The sequence below is a fragment of the Epinephelus fuscoguttatus genome, linkage group LG21 (assembly GCF_011397635.1).
Source record: "Epinephelus fuscoguttatus linkage group LG21, E.fuscoguttatus.final_Chr_v1".
NCBI lineage: Eukaryota > Metazoa > Chordata > Actinopteri > Perciformes > Serranidae > Epinephelus > Epinephelus fuscoguttatus.
This window is the reverse complement of record NC_064772.1, coordinates 12,102,795-12,124,718: the sequence shown is the minus strand read 5'-3', so window position 1 is coordinate 12,124,718 and position 21,924 is coordinate 12,102,795. Positions and strand designations below refer to the sequence as shown.

At 40.4% G+C, this 21,924-nt stretch overlaps 1 protein-coding gene across 3 annotated transcripts in view; it reads left to right on the top strand.

The window, feature by feature from the left end:
- Positions 1-21,924, top strand: part of LOC125882060 (dipeptidyl aminopeptidase-like protein 6) — a 341,554-nt gene that overhangs the window by 62,918 nt on the left and 256,712 nt on the right. The window lies entirely within an intron of this gene.

The following is a 21,924-nucleotide window of genomic DNA, read 5'->3' as shown; positions in this document are numbered from 1 at the left end:
TGACTCATATCTGCATATTAATGCAGAATCTGTAGGCAGTGGGACAAGATTTTGGTACTGGAAGCTTTCTGTGTTCTATTTGAGCAGACTTTGGATGCATGCAGGTGAACAGTGTGTGGAGAGCAGAAGAGGTGGAACTCACTGGCAGATGCAATCTTTAAAACTATCGGCTATTGTCTGAAGATGATTTGGCTTTTCATTCATCTCTGTAACATCTTTCAGCTCGGCACAACTTCAGTAATTTGGTTCTGGTTTAAAAGTTCTCGTAGACAGGTTTTCAGCAATAGCAGTTGTTTTCAGTAAGAAGAAAACTCTGATAAACTCATTGTATTTTTTATCAGTGCCAAACAATGAGTGTTAGCAACTAGTGAACATAGTAGGGCCGGGTGATTAGGAGAAAATCAAGTATCACAATAATTTGACCAAATACTTGTTGTCAGTATTGTAGGGTTGACTGTTGGTGCTTTCACAAAATACCTACAAAATGAGAATTTTGATAAGTAATCATCAGTATTGTGGATAGAATGACTAAGTGGATAAAATCAAATAATAAAAAAGCTAGAACAGTCTAGTCAGTTAAGAGTATTACAGCACTTACCTGTAAGCTTTTAGCAGATTAAGAGGAGGATATTATACTGAGAAGCTGGTGGACATCAAGACAGGGATAAAAGAGAGTGAAGACTGGACTTTTTGGTAACCTGTTGCCATAATAGTTTTATATAAGGTAATAATATGTCAATGTTCTACAGCTTCTTGTGCTGCCACCAGGTGGACAAAAAATATCTTAAATATGCATCAACATTTTTTTCTTTTTCTACAGGCACTGGCACTCGTACTAGTAGTATACTAGTAATTTTTTAAGGAATACCCAGCCCTAACAACATGACAGGTTAGCAAAAGCAACATTTTTAGCTGATGTTAAGTTGCCTATTAAAGCTGCTGTAATCATACATTTTTTATAATACCATTAAATACCAAAATACCATCAAATATAGTGTTTAATGTGAAAGGCGCTCTCTTACAAACACACAGATAAACATTTATTATTTTGAAGTGATACTGATACCAATAAAGAATTTCATTCAATACTCATAACGTAAATTGATTTGGCACACTTAACTGCCGGCTCTCCCAAACACACAACAGGCTTCACCCTACCAGACTATATGGGTTGTAGGTGCTGCTGCAGGAGTGTGAGCTCTGCACTGGGACATTCTGGCTGATTGCACACAAACACAGTGACAGGACTAATTGTTGGTATAAGTTGGCTAAGGTAACCTAATGGTTATTAATGGATTTAGCTTTTAACAGTTCGATGTCTGTCTGAGTTTTTGGGGCTGTTTACCACTCTGTACCACCACTGTGATGATGAACAAATGATGTTTTTCCAAACAACTTTTTATGTCAGGGCTTCAGGACACTTGGATCACTACGAACGAGCAGTATGGAGATATTTTGTGGTTTCAATTATGTGTTTTTGGATGTTTGAATCTGGGGAGCCATAAGCCTCCATTAGGTGGTATTGGGTTGGGTGTTACAACAAAGAGAGCACCTCTGGCTATGCCCAGAAAGGCAATTGCTTTTCAGCCTGGTGTTAAATATTTGATTATGTAAGGACGTTCCTGAAATGATTTTGATATTGAAGATCAGACCGTTCAGCTCTGATCTGCATCTGATGTGTTAAAAAGTCTCTTTGTAACTGTAAAGTTTGTGTCCCTGTCCATCTTTTGTCTGTGATTACAAAGTAAAGCTGGCCTCAGCAGTGTTTTTTGTCAGTATGTATTGATTGTAAGGGAAATACCTAGAGTCTGACATGGCCAATTTGTCATGAACAGTAGAGGCGCACACCCAATGCTGCTGTACAGGTCCAATTCATCACGCCGTATTGACTCGCCTCAGCTTCTTCCTGGCCATCAATTATAATCTTAGGTAAAGGCATCAGCGCTGTGCTCAGAAGATCCCTTTGTGTTTATCAAAGATGGTATGAGAGTAGCTTGAGCTTCTTGTTATTGACTGATCTGTGTTTTAGAGCTTAGCTTTGTAACATTGTTCACAGGAACTTCTGCAGACATGTACCACACCTCACCCTGCTTCATCTCCTTTCGATCCTTTCTCTTTTTTTCCCCTCCTCTCTTAACCTAATAACACTCCTTTCAATATTCTACATTTACCCTTTGACACTTCTCTTTCAGCTGCATCTTCCACAACGCGTACTTCTCTTCCACAAACCCATGGCATTTAATTTTTCCCAACGAACAAGAGAGAAAAAGCTGCGGGCTAGATTGATAGATTTGGGCCATAATGAGAAGGCTGTGACTCGCAGGCTGTCAGGTGAGAGCGTGTCTCAGCGCCCCCTGGAGCCTCCGAAAGGTCAACGTGCCTCTTAATCAAACATCAGGCAGGCCATCCCCACTGTCAGCTGGACGTTGCTGCTCGCTCCCCGCTGAGTTTAAAGTTCACTCCCATCTGCTCCCGGAAAGTTACCCCGAGCCACAAAATGGCGGCCGTTATGCTCTCATAAAGCTGTCGGGAGGTAGATTTGATAGCCATTTATGCTGGGGCCTGGTGATGGAGAGGCTTTATGCTCTTAAAAATGAGCCCATCCCAACTACATTGTATAGTGCATGTCAGTGACGCTCAAGGAGGTTTCTCTTTATTGACTTTCATAAGGTATACTTTATTTATAGGGTGTCATTGCACATTAAAGATGATAATAATGCTATGAAAGCATGAAGCGCATTAGACTGCTGTCGGCTCAACTCATCCCTTTGTTCTGAAACCTTGTGAGGAAATTCTATACTGGATGAAAAGCATCTTTTTCTCAGCCGGGCATCAGAAAAACATGTCTGATAAAAGAACAGTTACTCCTTTCAATATGTTCCTAAGCGCCACAGTCTAAAAATGTTTAAAGTTTTACTTGCGACAGTGTGATCCGGTTTCTCAAACCAAATAGCCACAGCGTCAGAAGCTTCTCTTTGAAAATCCAACCTGAAATGCCTGCCTAGGAAGTATCTCAGTAGCCTGGACTGATCACGTGGAACTCATTACTCATTTATCTTTTGACACATTCTTCTCTGCCAGAGCAAACCTCCTCAAAGAGATTTCTGAAAACGAGTCCACTCCAGTTTCTTGCCGCGTTTAATATGAAGACGAGTTGTTCATCTACAAAGCCTTGGCCAGGAGGAATGATACATTACTATGAGGCCTAATCAAGTTTGGTGTGGCTCATTGGTCCTCTGTGGGCTGCAGCACACTCAAGCACTACTATTTTCTGAAGGCAAATTGGTCGTGGGGATGATGTCCCCCTAATGATTGTTTCTAATGTAAAGCTAATGTAGTGGTGATCAAAGCTTGCTTCCAGAATTTAAAGTGTGTGTGTGCCAAGTCTGCGTGTGTGTGTGAGGTGGAGAGAAAAGAAGATAATTGCCTCTCAAAAAGTTTACGGAAAAGTAATCAGGAGGAAAAGTTAAAAATGTGTAGATGTGTGGAATTTTAGCTGTGGTGATGACAGTGAATGCATCGTGAGACAAAAAAGTAGCTTTTAATGCTTCAGTCGTTCTCAATAGTAGTTAGTGGTAATAAAGTAACTAACTAAAAAGGGACGTTTGTGATATCTGCTGAGCCAAGAAAATTGCCTCTTCCTCTGCACACTGACCAGCAGTCCGAAACCCACATTTCTTTAGATTAAAATGATACAAAAGCAAATTCTCACACTGACATTTTTACTTAAGTAAAGTTACAATATCCCATATCCATTCAACATATTTACATTCTTGCATTACCTCTACAAGTGCAGTGCCAAAACATGCACAACAACATGAACAAAAATGCTATAATCCATGGTTTCATCTCATGCAGTGTGTCATAATAGACCACATCTGGGACTCCTCCTGATGTCAGGACAGAAAGTCTAGCATGTTTGATTTTCTTTTTGTCTTTCATGACTTCACCCTTCACAGCCGTCACTTTGACCAACAGAAACACAGAGCTATCTGCTGCAGTAGACAACTGTATGACAACAACACCCCAGCGTTTTACATATTTCCTCTAGGGACGTTACCACAGGAGTAAAAAGGGAAAAATGATGGTGTTAAACGGCAGAGGCACTCTGTCAACCCGGTGAGTACTGTCATTAGCATCAGGCTAGCAAAGAATGTTACTTCTTCATAATGGAGACAAACATAAACTAAGAAAATACAATAATAGTGGTGGGGCTTTTACTCACCACAACTGCAGAGGCTACCAGCGTCATTTGAAACAGACTACATTAGAACAGAGCCTTTATTTATTTATTATTCCATCTGTATTTTTATATTTTTACTTTTAATCTGCTCCAGTTTACCTTGATAAAGTTAATGCATCACGCCATCATTTCAAACTCAACACTTCCTGTATCTGTTTCAAATTAAAAAACCCTTATCATTTCTGTTGACAGAATTCCTTTATTTTCTAAAAAGGCTTTTATTGTGAAACATTTGCAGGAACTTGTTGTGGAGGATTCAGAGACTTGCATAGTTTGCATGTCGTACTTCCAACATAGCTCCAGCCATCTGGTGGCACTTTATACATTACTACAATATTTCGGCTTGGACATGAACAGTGTATTCAGCCATAGTTACTGAAATAATCGTAATAATAATAAAAATAGGACAGGAATAATTCAATGACATCAAGCACCTTGTGACAGACGACCAATGATGATTTGTCGTGGACCAATATGTAGTCCGTCATGTCTTTCACCAAGTCATGGCATGATTTATGGCTCCACAATCACCTAATCTGACATAGTGTCTGTTGGAACAGACATTATGCCGTGTCGTCTGAACGCAGCATGAGCGAGACATGCCAGACTCTTTGCAGAGTCCTGAAGCCGCACCCACGCTGCTGCACAGAGCCACAGATTGCTGCTCGCTTGGTTATTCAAAGGTTGTGTTTGTTGAACATATTGCATGTCCAAAGTGCAACAAATTCACCACTGCATGTCCTTGCGTCCACAGCAATACACCCACCAAGTGTGAAGTAGATTGGTTTTGGAGATACGCAAAGAAGAAACAGATATACAGACAAAGATTCTGTCTTTATATTCCCACGCTGGATCCATATGAAAAGAAAAGACTCAGTTTGTAATCCAGAGCTAGTATTTGTAATGTTATCTCATCGATTTTAGCCTCACTGTGTACTGTTCACTCATTTACAACCGTTTTGGAGCTGTATTAAGTTACTGCTAATGCTAATCCAACATTTCCTACTGCCATTAAAAGCACTCAACTGGGGAAACACACAATGGCTTTTCTTGTGAAGCAGTCACAGGAGACTAATGTAGTTGTCACTAAGGTTAGTTCAGCAAAAATGCATCCATAGCATGACTATATTCTTCATTATTTTCACCATAGCAGCTGATAATGATCTCATTCATTAAGAAAAGATTACAAACCAGCTGACACTGACAACTGATTGACATTTTATTTTGTAGAAATTGGCTCTAAACTTGCAGAATATTTTAATAAAAAAATAACTTATGGGTATTTTGTGTGTGTCTTTCTCAGTCAAAGTCGAAGTGTCCAGTGCCAGGGACAGCTGCCATATTTCTCAGCTGGCACCCTGGCTGCAGCAAAACGCGTCAATGCCAAGGCTTGCCCTCTCTTTCTCTCCCTGTCTGTTTCTCCCTCTTGTCCTCATCTTGACTACATCCTCTCTCTGTCTCTCTCTCGCTGTCCCTCCCTTTCTCACCCTCCCTCTTCTACTCCTCCTCCCGCCCAGTTGGCCTTTGGAAATGCTGCTTTTACCCCTCCTCGCTCCCTCACACTCAGCCGCTGTTACTGCCACTTTGCAAATGCTACTTGGAGTTGTAGCACAATTAATCATCCCTACTAATACAGTATAATCATATTTATAGTGTACACAGTTAAACTTATTCGACAGTATATACACTCTAAGGCCAAAACCGCCCTGTCTACATACTTTTGGCTATATATTCTCTAGATATATCTTCCTTTTTTGCCCTCCCTTTCTGCCTTTCCCCAAAACATAATTAGAATAAAATGGAACAGAAAACTATAAGAAAAGCAGTTTTTCTACTTAAGCAAAAAAAAAAAGTTGTTGATGCCCTCTGAAACGGGGCGCCGCTGAGAGAAAGCCTGCCTGCACAGCTGGCTCTTCATAGATAAGCAGAGGTTAAGAAGAACTCATGATGCTGTGGTTTATTAGTCTCATAATCACGATGACAACATCTTGCAAAAATATCCAGGGTTATTGTGTTACAGTGGCTAATTGTGCAGCCAATTTGTTCAGCCCTGGCAACAGCAAGAGATAATATACAGCAGGAAGCCCTCAGAAACCTCCAGCAGCCAAGTAAATAAAACACAAAACAAAGGTCGTAACTTTTTAAGCAATAATTGCCAGTTAAAATAAACAGTCAATCATATAATTAAAATCTGATGGACATAAGAGGCCATATAAATCAGTTTTATGTCTTCTGTCGGTGGAACATGTATTTGTCAGGTCCCCAGAACACGGTGTGAAGTGAAGTTTGGCTCTACCGTGGGCGGCTGTGTCCCAGGCCAATCAGCTGCACTGTAATTATCAGAAGCGCCACTTTCTGCAGCACAACAACTTTCCCTGAAAATTGCTGACATTTCAGAGGACGTACCAAAGCAAAAAAAACAAAACAAAACAAAAAAAAAAAACAGGACCAAAGGAAAAAGTTTACCTCGCTGAGCACAAACTCCAATAAAAAAGAAAGTTGTTTGAGCATAATGAACTTACTGTAGATATATTTTCTAATTAGGATATGCAAATGGAGTGTTTCTGTCAATGTTTGTTGGGTTTTGATGTGCTAAATATCCCAGTTTCCAACAGGTGTACTTGTCAAAATGTTTTTTCTTAAATATAATTAAATCTGAATATTGCATTTCCCTTGTTTGGCTCCACTCATACTGAGCTGTAAAACGAAGAAAGTCGTCAAGCAGCGGCATGTGGATTGTCCACCTACAAAGCAAACCTTTACAGCACTTTTCGTTAATTGGAACTTATTTAATGCATTTCAGGAAACTGTGGACTTGTAAGCAAAACATCTGTCAATAGGAGAAGTGATGCTTTTACACCTAAGTCTTCGCTTTGGTGTATAGCGCACTAATTGGCCTCCAATTTAGCCTGCAACATAATTGCAGAATTAGCACTTATTTCCATGTAGATTTCACTGTAACTAAGGCGCTCATTGAAATTCACAGTCTTGGGAAATGAATCCTGGGTCTGCGTTGCTTCATCGCTAAATTGAGCAAAATGTGCTCTCTCTGTAAAGGGTTTCTTTGCAGTACACAGAGCCACATTGTCCCGAGAGAAATACATCAACATCTCAGAGGTACTCCAGCTGAAATGACTATGTAACCACAGGCGTCCATGCTCAGCCTCTCCATGGCTCTGTTGTGGAATCCAGAGTGAGATAATGGCGTCTAGACAAATTTGTCACTGACATTTTACATGTCTCTCTTACACGGAAAGCAAAACAAATGAATATGGCCGCCCCGTGAAGGCAGTGTTTGCGGTGGTGACTGCTGTTTGAGGAGTTGGTGTAACTGCGCAGGCTCTGTTATCATTAGAGGAAGGTGCTGTATGCCTTCAGTTTATCGTTGTATTTATTACTGAGATACGGTGACACCTGGAGTGAGAAATTGTGTTGAAACTGGAGTATTATTTCTGCTGTGTTAAAACATAGAGAAGGCTGCAGGTTGAAAGAGTTAATCAGACGTATCGAGGCAAATAAATGCACCATGAGGAATCTCTTATATAGGATCTGGCAAATATTTGCCTTGTTTTTTCTCTGGCTTACAGTGTGCATGACTCTCGTTTTAACAAAAATATTGAAGATCTAAGCACTGTCGTGCAAACCCACAGGGAGGGAAGAGAGAGATTTCCAACTGTCAGGTTTATCTCATGCATAATCGCTTGCACAAATAATGAATGATAAGGCGAGAGCGCCGTCAGGGCTTCATATCTGCAAATGAAATGCTTGCCGCTGCGGCGCCGTGAAAGAAAATAGATGGAGGGAAACCGCAGTAACCTCTACAGGGACAAACTTTGTTAGGGCTTCACAAACAATAGCAAATAAGCATATGTCTTTATGGCCTGGTAGAGCCACAAATAGCTTGTCAGAAGTGTGAGCGGAGCAGTTGCCCTTTATTGCTTTCGGTGGTGTTATGGTGCCTTTGAGTCTTTCTCCCCGCTCCTCAATAAACGAGGAGCTGCTTGCTAACTCAGACCACGTTTACCTTTGGGGCCTGTGTGACTGAAATGCTCCTTTCATCTAGGAGGGATATGTCTGTCTCAATATCCCCCTGGTGCTTATGGCGCTGTGCACACAGAGGAGGAGAAGAGATAGAGGGATGTGCGATTTCTTTGTCCACCATAGCGTATCCCCGTTTGTGTACCCTCGCCCACCCCTCTTCTAATCTCAGGGGGAAAGAGTGGAGAATGCAATCAGGACAGGAGGGGGGGGACATCTGGACCTGTCTACAAGGAAACAAGGGGATGGTTGACTGGCAGCGCCTCCAACCCTCCTCTGCTACCTTCTGTTGAGCGTCGCCCGCCACCCCTCCTCCTCCTCTTCCACTTGTACCTGTCAGCGGTGCTGTGGTTGAGATCTTCGAGGTTCGCCGGTGCTATCCGCCCGCTGCTCACACGATATCTCTTTATCCTTCGCCCCAGTGGCCCTCAAGATCGAACTCATGGAGTGGAACCACATTTGCAATGCCAACATTTTCTGTATTCTCAAAGGCTCAGCTCTGAAGTTTTGACATTGTTTAACTTGCAGCCAATTTTCTAAAACATACCGAATCAGTTTGAAAGTGTAACTGATAACATTTTTAAAGGAAAAGTCCACCTAAAAAATACACAAATACAGCAGCTAGTGAAACCCTTCGTAAATCTGGGGACTCTGATATTTGGTGTACTAAGAGGTTGTTTTTTTTTCTTTAAAAAAGGTTAAATCTAAATGATGGCTCATCATATCATAAATGGATGGCAGAAAAGATCACATTGTGGTGTCAGTCTTAAAGATTTAAAGAGCATTACTCCTGTCAAGACTTACCCGTTTGCACAAATCAGAGCTTAGAAATAGTTCTTTAGTATGAGCATAGAGTAATGCAACAGCAGCTTCAGTAAATCATAATTCATTAAGTTGCAGGATGCATTTGAAGTGAGCTGTATGATTCATCTTTCCCTCAGTTGGAAAAGCTCCAGTTCTCTTGTCGCTCACTTTGCTCACCTACACATTCTGCATGCAAAGAGTTGCCGCCTGTCTTAAACAAGCAGGGAACACCAGCAGGAGGCGAAGTAGTAGTAGTAGCATCATTACTCCTGATGTAAGAGGAATCCAAGGATGGAATTCTCCTTTATTTTTCATTTCCAGGATTTGTTGCTCTCCGTCCAGGATGGATAGCTATTGTGCTGCTGTTGGCCAGGAGATAGCCCTGAGAGGTTCCGAGGGTTTATGATATAAGGTCATGGTCACAGGGTGACAGAAAACAAATTAAATTATAGCTGCAAGCAGCAATACAATGACCAGGCTCTGGTCTAGATATTTAGACAGGGTGAAAACAGTTTTTGCATTTGTACAGAATTCATTGTTACACAGTTAAGTCTGAAACATTTATTCTGCAGTTTGAGGATAAAAACAAATCAATATGGTCACCAATTTTGTTTGTTGTTAAGTTCGCTCATATGCTTGAAATCAGTACAACGTTTCAAAAAGTCCAAATCTCAGATTTCAATTTTTCTGTAAAATCTACAATACCAGTGTCTGCCAATCAAATTTTACAGTACATATAGGTCAATTTTGACTTAAGATTTCACTTCATAGGCGACACTTCTGGTCGGCTGGTCGACTGGTTGTTTGATTTGCTCTTGTCTGACCAAATTCTCATTGGTTGGACGGTTACAGGTGTTACTTTCAAAAGTCTGTGTGTCCACCAGAGCATTTTTTCCAGCTGAAAACACCAGGTGCTCCTTGGAAAGCATCCAGCTGGGAGGACACTTTGGTTGTGTCTGGTTTCTATAATACAGAATATCTGTGGAAGTAAAAATGTCGGCACAAGGTACAGTACTTGCACTGGATGAAGGGAAGTCTGAGCCTGCTGGTCGATGTGGCCAGCGGTATTCATTTCGCCTCCATTGTTGTTGTTGCTGCTGTGGTTCAGCACTTATCTTGTTGTGGTATTTGTCCTGCCCCTCCTCCACTGGAATTGGACAGCTGGGTAAAAAACAGTGACAATCACAGTGGTTTACCCCAAACAATGGCACTGACTAAATGTTTTTTTCACTCAACCAGATGGCGACCAGAAAAAAATAGATGCTCAGTGCCTCGTAACGCTGCTGATGTTTGTAGCATAGTGTAAATATACGGTGCTCCCATTGCAAAGAGTTAAAAAATGATGCTAGTCTCAGGAAGAAAAATGCCTTGATGGACACACAGCTCTCCCAGGTAGAGTGCAATCAGTCACTACATTTACATGCACAGTTAAGTCGAGCTATGGTTACAGCTGGACTAGGCTATTTAATCAGACTACTGTCCTTGTCCCAGTGTACAACAGTGGAATTTATTTATTGACCAAAGTATGTCTGACTCCGCTACGATGATTGGCGATATGCCATCTTTCAGCTTTACAGTATTGAACCTTTTTTTTTCCCAGTTGACCTATTACGACGGGCTAAACAATCGACAACAAGTTAGCTAGCAGCAAACTGGTACCATGGTGAACAACTTTACAGCTCTGTACATTCCATACATGCTGTATGCTTTACTTTTTATACAGATGAGATGCACGCTATCCCTTATGGTTATGGTGTGTCTCCTCGTCCATCCAAAAATGTATGGCTCTAGATGTAGATTTTGCCATGTTGTTACTGGCTTCTTCTGCTGTTCTGCATTTAATGCTATTCGACTTCCGGGTCAAAGCCCTGGGCGGAAACTGTGGAGCATGCACAGGGCGCCTAAGCCAGATTAAGTCCGGTTTACTGTATACATGCAGGAGTAGGTTTTTGCCGGTTTGAAAATTTTCCAACCGGTTTGATTTAAAGCCAAATATCTAACCAAACTGATATATCGAATTATATACCTAATCTTACCACTGGGGGTCGCATTTGAACTATTTTTCCCAATAAAAGCCCATTATAGGTGTAATGTGCTTCCAATCCACTAGGTGGTGGTAATGCTGTATTAACCGCCAATACACACAAGGTTACACAAGAAGAAGAAGACACAGAAGGACACCAAGAAACCTTCCTCGTACTCCGCTCTCTCAGTGGAGACATGGCGGTTGAGAGGGCCGAGCGAGAGGACGTTCCTGTAGTAGTTCCAGCCCCACAAATAGTACCAGGAACTTCTTCAGTGGAAACGGGTTACTAGGGCAACAAACTGAATGACTGTTGACTCCCTCGCACTTTTCCCCGCCCCCAATGGAATTTGATCTCTCGCAGCAGCAGCAGACAGCTGAGCGGAGTGGAGCTGCGGAGTCCCTCTGAAGCCTCCGAGACAAACTAAACAAAACACTTGTAGGCTCCTCCACTTCATTTATAAACAAACATAAACCTTATTAAGTTGCATGTTACAATGCAAGAAGTTGAATATAGTCCCTTGACACGCCGCTTATGTGAAAAGCTTTTTCTGTTTTTTTCCTCTCCTCCGGTTTATCCGGTTGACGTGAATTAAACTGGGTGGAGCTCTTAAACCAGACCGAACCGGTTAAACTGGAAATCGGCACAAGCCTATGCAGGAGTACTTCAACTTCCAATTGCATTATCTGGGTGTGTTAGTCTGACTTTGAGAAATTCACATTATTAGGATTTCAGTCAAACTAACATGTTTACATATATTTTAAAACTCCAGTTTTAGTCTGACTAACACAATAAATCAATTTCTCTAATGTCATGTAAATGTGCTGAGTGAGTGCACTGTGGCTGATTTAATTAAACTAGAGATGAGGTGCAGGGGTTTTTTTTCATTGACTTATCAATTGGTTGACAAGTAGGCAGAATTTTATTGACTAGATTTTCTTTGGTTGACTACAGCTCTAGTCATACACAAGAATTGGTTTTCTAGTTTTTTAATTCATTTAAGTGATGCAAGCACATCTAACTGTTTTATAAACACATTTTAGAACCTTAAAGTCATTGTTTCTGTGATAACCATCAGAAAACTCTTACATTTGAATATAAGTTGCTATTTATTTTTGTTCATGAGGAGGCGTTCATAATGGCTTTAATAAGAGGAAATAAAACAAGAAAATAACGGAAAGAGAAAGAGAGACGGAGACATTAAAAAGACAGTGTAGTAGTCAGCACATACAAATTGATTCCTGGTTAATACCAGCGTTTCTGGCTAAAAATAACCGCTTGAACTTCTGCTGAAGTCTTGAAACTCTGAGCGCCAAACTGCAGCACAAATGTAACTTTTTTTCCATTGCTCTTGTATTTAATCCTCTTTAAAGTTGGATGAAATCCATTTATCTGTCCAGCATGCAGGGGATCTGATGCTGAAGCCGAGCAGATGCAGAAAAGCGCATCAGCAGGCAGCGTCTGACATTGCTCTGGGAAATTACATTTCCCCTCTTGGTTCCTGCTGTCATTTACCTTGAGACGCCGTATGACGAGCCTTTACATTATTAAGCGCAGTGCACATGCTCCTACATCTGTCACCATATTGGCCTCTCCTGCCTGTAATACCTGATTGGCTGAGGTCGTCATCAGTCATGTGCAGCTGAATTGGCCCAGCGTTTGGATCAATGGTCAAACAGAGGAGTGGTTCCAACCTTGGACTCATCCCCTCCCATACAAACCAAACTCCATAGAGGATGGGAGGCGGAATTAAATTCCCAAACTAATAGATGAGTATTTATGAGTGCTGTAAAGTCCTCGACCTAAAGCATTTACTCTCTGCCCATCCCTGTCTCTCTTCAGCATGGCATGAAATTAACTATATGCCAGTGAAGTGGGCTTTTCTCGCTCCAATTTCACTTGTGACAAGCTGAGGCTAATGGAGGAGGTGCCTTGGATTAATGTCTCAGCTTTTTGGTTAAAACACCCTCTTGGCTGAGTGAGTGGTCGAGTTGTTTGTTGGTGTCAGTGAATTACTTTGCCCTTTTGCGTCAAGCAGGAGTCAGCTTAAAAGGCAATTAGTCAAAAGGAGCATTGTCCCTCATCTATCCAGTCCAAGACAAATTGTTTTAGGCAGATGAAGTATTGAGTTGCGTTAATCTCTCTCTGCAGGTTTCTCATTAAATGAATATTTTGTCAGTGCTGTTGTTTAACAGGAGCTTAGTTTTACACTGAAGGTTTACTTTGACAAATAGACATTGATTGGTGAAAATGTTTTCTTACCTGTAAGAAATAAGAGAGAAATTGTTGAATTCTTTACTTAAAAATTCACATTTGTCCAGTCACCTCTTCAACTGCTGATATAACTGAGATATGTCTGTGAGCTGTGTACAAAAACCATATTGATATTTTACATCCTTACCACACTTTATATGTTATGTAATGTTTTTTCTCATTTAGAGCCACATTGAGGATCAGTATATTTTCTTTGCTTTACTTACATTTAACTCTTGGTATTGATTGACATTTAAAAGCCAATATTTTTCCAGCCCTATACAGTATTGAAGCCCATTTCTGCCAGTATGATGAAAAAGAAAAGCTCCTATGAGTCATTATACAGAGAAATGTTTCTTGATATAATGAGTTAGTATTGTTGCTATGGTCATCGAATCAGTATTCCAATGTGCAGTTTTCTATATTTATGTGCAATACCCAAAAATCCCAAGTAGCCCATAAATTAAGAACAACATTCATTATGCATCAACATTAATCATTATTAGTTATTCTCAGACTAGGACATTTAAACTTAATAGTTGTGACTTAGATTCTCTCTCATCTAGGGGTGGGAATTATCAGAGGATCTACGATACGATATTATCACGATACTTAAGTCAGTATTGCGATAAAATATATTGCAATATATTAAGTTTAACTTTTTCGACTATGTTATGTCACATCTGTTTAACATCTGTTTTATCTAATAAGACAAAGTTTTCAGTCTGTTCATCCTACTTCAGTCATTCTTTTGCAGCATTAAAATGTATCAAATGGACTGGAAGAGCAATGAATTATATTCTTTTAGTAGGCTAGCTAAAGTTTAATTTGTACTATTAATAATTTACATAGTAAAAAATTGATATTTGGCACTGTGTGAAGATATGATATTGCCACACAAAAACATCACGATACTATGCTGTATCGATTTTTTCCTCAACCCCTACTTGTATCAAATGTCAGTCACCATATGTCCATCACTACTGAAACAGTTTGACCCCATGTGACAGGCTAACAGATATGCTAGCAAGATGTTGAAAAAGTCAAGCGTGAAGAGTTTTGAAATTTGAAAGATGACCTCCAAAAGTTGAGAGTCTGCCAGAAATGCCAAAGGAATTTGTCACATTTAACAAGCTTCATAAATCACCTGAAAACTCTAAGTAACTGTCTCACAAAGTCTTCTTTCCTAGCCATAATGGCTAATGTTACTGCAACTTACACGCTAGCAAAGAGGCTAATTGTCTCGAATTTTAGGTGCATCGAACGAAAACTTTTTTTTTTTCAATAAAAAAGTCAGACATGTCATTGTCTCTCCTTGCTCTATTCATCCATCGTCAAAGCATTGATTTAATTTCTCACTAAAGCTTCAATCTCCAAAAATTGGTTTCCAGAACAGCCCAATAATGAGAAATTTTCTCAAAATAATGACAGTATTTAAAAATAATGAGAAACTTTGCCAAAATAATGTCTCATTTATCTCAAAATAATGACTTAGTACCTTTTCTCATTATTTTCAAGTTAGTGACTAATAAGTTAGTCATTATTCTGACAAAGTTTCTCATTACTTTGAAATACTAAGTCATTATTTTGGGAAAGTTTCTCATTATAACGATTTACATGGTCTTTTTTATTTTCATCACACTGGCGGAAATGTTCTACCATACTATGGGAACTGAACATGCATGGTAAGCCTTATGAAAATTTCAAACACTACTCTGTTTTTTCATTTTGTTCTCTAGGTCTCTGTTCTTGTTTTTGTAGGCATTTATAGCTGTTAATTTTAATTTTGATAACAGGGTAAAACTAAGGTAAACCAACATGAATAAGCAATATTCAGGTGAAAAATTGACTTTAAAAGTAAAGTTTGCAACATTTGAGCATTAACTATAGCTATTTATTTCTAGTATCATCTATTTTCTCATGATAAGCAATTTATTTTTGTTTTCCACACCTTTTTCTCAATTTCCTACTACCAGAAGCGTATTCTGAGCTGCGCTCACTGTGTCGAGATCTCATTTACTGTAAATTGTGGTGATTTTTTTTTTACAGCAGAAAACCTTTGTATTAAAGAAGGACAGAATCTTCCTCGTCAAAACCTGACAGCAGGAGTGCACAGAGCTTTGTCTGCTGTGAGGCTATTGCTCTCCAGCTATGATTGATTAAAGTGCTTGGAGCCCTTTTGTAGCGGGAAATATAGGCTGAGCTTCGCCATATTGTGATGTTACTGTGTTTCGCGACTTTTGTCATCGTCAGAACTGTCAGTCATCATCCTCCATGTATTAAAAATGAGAAATTTCCTTGAGCGTTCCACAATGTCTCCTTCTTACAGTGTACTTACTGACTGTGTTCTCCTCTAAACCGCCTCTGTAGTAATTGAGATGAGCCACGAGAGAGGAGAAACTTGGAGCCAAGTCAAAACTTTCATCTTTTATTCACAAGCCGTTGCATGAATGCCATTGCAGACTTCCTTCATCTCCTCAAATCCTCCCCAAAGATTCTCTTTTTTGCTCCATGGTATCTCTACATATGGACCTGGCATTATGTTCTGATAGTCCTATTAATAACAATTCCTCTAAAATATAACAGCAGAGACTTTCTCAGACACAGGTTTTTATTATGAGCAATGGGGCAATTTGGCATAGAAGCATGTGGGTGTTCAAAGAAGGCCCATCACTTATCTAAATAGCACAGAGTCATATGCTGAATGTCAAGTTATTAACTATGGCGGTAATACAAATTCAATTCTGAGGCCAGATTAAATTAGCAAAATGCTGAACTGCTTGCTAATCAAAAAAATGGAAAGCTATTTTGAAATGGATTTGTACTCCATCACGGTCATTTTTCACCGGGATGACTTCAAGTGATATGTTTTGCTTCCTGTTTTTCACCAAATGATGCACAGATTAAATTTGCCAGTTGGACATTCTAAAAGCATTCGCAGCAGCGCACTGCATGGTTTTTTTTTTGTCCTCCCCAGATTTTTACCTTCGTGCCACCGTTTGAAAATCTGATTAGGAATTTCATTTTAGCTCCGTTTCTTCCTTAAGCAGAGTAGTCTTACCTGGCTGGCTCCGGCTCCATCCAGCTTCATCTTCGTAGACAATATGTTGGAATTGCCTTCAGTGCTTCTTCAGACCTCAGGGACTTTTTTCATTTTGTCTCTTCGCTCCTTTCTTGTGATCTGGGGGAATTGAAAAGTCAGTGCTCAATAATGGAATAAATGGGTTTAAAGGGTTGAGGTGGAGAACCGTGTCCTTATCCAAGTATTAGTTAACAGCCAAGACACAATATGAGACTTGTGTTTGATACTTTGTCAACCATGGACGCTTCACTAACTGCAGATTTGTCACTTCACTGCCCACTGCCTATTAATTTGAACCTTTAATGAGTTTTGGTGTATGTTTGACTAATTAATTTGTCACAAGAGTTTGCACAGACACTTTATTTTTTCCTGTAATACTTAAGTAATCATTCAAATTATTAATAACTATGTTAAAATACGCAAATGTGTGTAGCTCCAATTAATCTATACTACACATACAAAAGGGATTAAAGGGACACTCTACTCCAAAATCATAAGTACATATTTTTCCTCTTACCTGTAGGGCTATTTATCAACCTTGTTTTGGTGTTAGTTGCTGACTGTTGGAGATATCAGCCATACAGATGTCTGCCTTCTCTCCACTGTACTGAAACTAGATGGCACTCAGCTTGTGGTGCTCAAAGCATCAAAAAAGACATTTGAAAAACTCAACAGACTCTTTCCAGAAATCATGACCTTTTACTCAAGATAATCAACAGACCTTGTTGCGAGCAGTTTCGTGTAGGCTACTCTTTTCTTTCTACCGAGCTACACCCACCAACCGAACCACTGCAGAAGGACATGTGCATCTACTCATGGTCGAGAAGCTTGTGCTTGTGAAAGCATGACAGTGAAAGATAAATGGCATACTTGGCTGAGCTGAAATGATATCTAGCGCAGCGGTGCTAGGTGAGCTAGCATTAGATACATACGTTGATAAGGTTGGCGGTGTGGAGCTCAGTGAAACTGCTCACAACAAGGTCTGTTGATTATCTTGAGTAACTGGGTCATGATTTCTGGAAAGAGACACATTGCTGTTAAGTTTTTCAAATGTATTTCTTGTCTCCTTGAGTGCCACAAGCCGAGTGTCATCGAGTTCAGTGGTTCCCAACTGGTCCAGCCATGGGGTCCAGATTTCTCCTTAGTCATCAATTCAAGGTCCAGACAATTTAATATATTCAGTGTCATACTTGCGTTTGGACTTGTCGCTAGCTTGTTGCTAGTTTGCTGTCTCTGTCAAGTAGCTGTCTGTTAGTTGCTCACTACAAAATAAAAGGTCTGTGCCAGAAATTCACTATACATAAAAATACTGTATGTTTTTTGCAAACTCGACACGTTGGCACATCACTCGCGATCCCTTTAGAATGGACCTGCTCCCTCTTTTGGACCTCAACCCACCAGTTGAGAACCACTGATCTAGTTCCATGACATTGGAGGGAAGGCGGACAACTCTATAAACAGTATCTCCAACACTCTGCAACTCGCACCAAAACAGTCATGATTAATAAAAAGCCCTTTAGGTAAGAGAAGAAATACGTATTTTTGATTTTTAGAGTGAACTGTCCCTTTAAGTTTAAATCTGTGTATTGATCAGATATTTTTTAACTGTCGCAAAAAAGAATTTGGGCAGCATTTGATGTACAGCTGATAATAGTCATTACACGATACATAATTTGATACACAAACACATAATCCAACCAGGAAATCAACTGAGCGATCAAGCTAATTTAGTTACTTCAGCTTTCATGATTGAAATGCTACTAATCCCACGGTCTGTTGAGTCTGTAAACCATAAAATACAAGCAATTTCAATCCTAGTAGCACTGTATGTCGGGTGAATGCGTTTTCCTTTGGCAGCAGCAGTAACTGGCTGTGTGGAGTGAAACATCAGACGTCAAGGTGAAAAATGTTTAGCCGGCACCTGAGCCAGGTCTCTAGATGGACCAGATGGACCTGCTGAGTTTTTAACAACACAGTTTCCTGAAATGTCCCTCAGATATTGCTGGGGTTTTTTTTACAGTCGGTTTTATACCTGGATATTATAATGTTTTTACTATTTTTGCCTCAGCTGAATAGGGAACCAGTATTTTATTGGAGGCTTTTCTATCCTATTCCCTCTGTTTTATATCACTGGGTCATATTTTAGTGAGATGCCTCCCTGTTTTCCAATCTGCTCCTGCAGTTAGGTTGCTGTTGCTGCTTTTGATGTGACTGAACACTGATTCCTGGTACTTAATTAGTTTCAAATTAAAAGCCCTCCAGCCATTTGTGTTACACTACTTCTTCCATCACCTGTTCCATTCACATACTTTTATTGTGAAACATCTGCCTTATATTAAGAGACAACATTTTTGGTGTTAATGACATTTATGTACCATATCAGAGTCACAGGGATATGGTCAGGGTTCACAATGGGCATACAAAGGCAGAACTTTTGCACCCTGAGTCCTGCCTGTGGTTATATTTAGGTAACAAAAGCACTTACGTTAACTAAGTGATACCAGAGCTTAAGATTGGACAGTAACCCTGCCATTGTAGCTCCCTCCTGGCCTTGCTTCACTGCCTCTCTCTCCAAGAATGCTGTGTCTTTTGCATGTCTTTGTAGTCTTGATGCATGAACCCTCCTGTCAGAATGTACTGGGAAGCATTCATGGTGTGACACTCAGTTGTACACACAACAGGTGAAAGAAGTATTTGTGTAAAGAATGAAAACATTGATCTCATGGAAGAAGTCCAAACCCTTCCTTTTATGCACAGCCACATTCCCAGCCAAATGTTGCTTTAAGTTGATGTGATTCTTCGATTATCAGTTTTGGAAAGTTACAAAGTCTTGCAAAACAATCTATTGTGATTTCAGTGGCTGAAAAGGGGTTTCAGAATGGACTGCACTATGATACCAATGTGCTTCCATAGACTGGGTATCAGCCATGATGTGGAGGATCCTTACTGAATACATTTTCTTTGTTAATACTGTTGGTCATGACGGGCCATCAAATGTTTTGTGCCATAGCTATCTTTGGTCCTATATTACCATAGAATATATATGTATAATAATAGACGTAGCCACCGTGATGTCACCCATTGATCTACGAACTCCCGTTTTGAACCCTTGAGTTTGGCATTTTGGCTGTTGCCACCTTGGATGTTTTGGAGCCAGACATGATTATATTTGAATGAGGAGGTGAAGGTGAAGGTGGAAGTTGCCTCACAAACAGCCTGTCACTCAAACAGGCCACGCCCTTAAAGATGCACAATTTAGGCCTAAATTGAATTTAAACCAGCGAGTTATACAAAAATACCAAACTTTTTACGTTTGAGGGTACCGACCAAAGTACATAGGTACCACCAAGTACTGATTCACATTAAATCATTTGGTGCCAAATTCAGGTACTGAAGAGTGCTCCTGGGTGAGAACACTGGGTTCAGCCAGTAGGTGGAAGCACTGTGAAGCTTTGCAGCGAAGACAACTGAGCCCCGTGGAGCCACTGGGTGTAGAAAGAAGGTGGAAGTTTGCCAAGTGCCTTGAAGCCAAGAAGCTGGCTGTGGAGCCTCTTTGGCTTCCCAGCCATCGCAAATTATTGCTGGGGTGCAGATAGAAAAGGACAGAAGAGCAGAAATGTTTCTTGACTGCCTTGATAGCCTACAGAAAGAGTAAAGTACCGAAAAAGGTAACATTTGGTACAATACTGAATTCAAGGTACTGGTATCGGTTCAAATGTGAATGGTACCCAACCCACGCAAAGTTGTCATGAACTGAGAAGTTAGCTATAGAGACCACAAGTGTTTTTTTGTACCAGCCTGTAAACATGTTTATTTCTTCTGTGAAGTTGAGCATTTTAACATGGGGGTCTGTAGGGATTGACTGGCTTCTGGAGCCAGCCTCAAGTGGCTATTGAAGGAACTGCAGTTTCTGGCACTGCCATGTTGGCTTCATTGTTTAGCCCCAGGGGTTGCCTCTTGTATATTACCTTATCCAAAATGAATTCTCTGGCTTCCATAGTGTGGTATACAGATGCAAAATTTTAGAAAAAGAGAGCCTTGGTACTGGACAAGGAGGTATCAGCACTGGTTAAGAAAAAGTTGCTGCTAGATGCTGCAACAAGCACATCATTTTAAACTTACTGAGGTCTTTCATTTTTTTCAACAGACAACACAATTGGCTTCTGTCTTATTTAACAACAGATTTGTTTAAGAATATATTTCATTTCTCAGAATAAGCTTAGTTCTTGAGGTAATTTCCCCAACAAATACCGAACTGTCTCTGTTGCAACAGAAGGCCAAGAGAGGTTACATAACTTGTGTTTCTGTAAACTTCACATTGTTGTTCATCAGTGGCAGCCAGTTTGTTGTCCCTTCTCTTCTTGACTAAATAAAGCTCCTAAAAGTTTGCAGAGCTGGACCAATATTGACCAAGCAAATTAAACTTCATGGAAAACCTCCAGAACTTTCTTATCACAAGTTTGTGCTGCCCTCACTTAAACCGTTCAATCTTTTTCAATCCCTGCTCGGTGCCACTCTTGTAGTCTTTTCACTGCTTCTCATTTACTAGCTGCTGCCCCGGCTAGTGTTGGGCTAGCGTACAAACGGTCATTCCATTTTGGCACTTTGGCTTGCCGCGCTGTACCTATAAATGCAACATAAATTTAGATTGGTCCTGAGCTGTGCCCCGGACCAATCTTCCAGAGAGGTAGGGGGTAATTTACGAGGTGCGATTTGTGGCACGAATATATCACCACCACTTTATTACAGCCCATCACGGGGACTGATTAAATTGATCTGCAGATTGGTAGACAGTGGCACACACCTCATTCAGCTTGAGTTGTGCAAAAACAGAAAGTCTGGCAGAAGTTAGACATTCAGTATCCAATAACTCGAGTCGTGCAAACATCATGTAACAACTTCCATATATGTATTTGCTTCTGGTTGTTGCATTTCAGCTTTTTTATCAGCACAGACATTTTTGTTTCCCGTCTGTTCCTCTATTTCCTTCCCTTCCTCCCTCTGTCTCTCTGTCTCTTTGCCCACCTGCCAACTCTAAGCAGACACACACACACACACACACATGCACACACACACACACACACACACACACACACACACACACACCTTTGCCTCACTAAAGCTGTGATGGAGATGTAAGGAACGCTGTTTGGCTGTGTTTGCTGGCAGATGCCTCTCCCATGGCCAGCCTGACAGATTACGTTTATACATCCAATTCAGTTCAGGTGCTGAACCCGCCAAAAAAAAAGAAAAAGAAAACAGCCTCTTGTGGGGAAGAGCTTAGCAGGGAGGGAGAAAGGTAGGGATAAGACTGAGAAAGAATCAGGGAAGGGAGAGAGTAGCCAAACACACAGACAGTCTGCAGCTACCATAAGTGAGAGTTCGAGAGGACGACTTGTCTTGGAGAGACAAAGACTGATAAATCCTACAAGGGAGCAGAGTCAATGAGAAAGATCGAGAGGCTGCGAAAAGTCAAACAG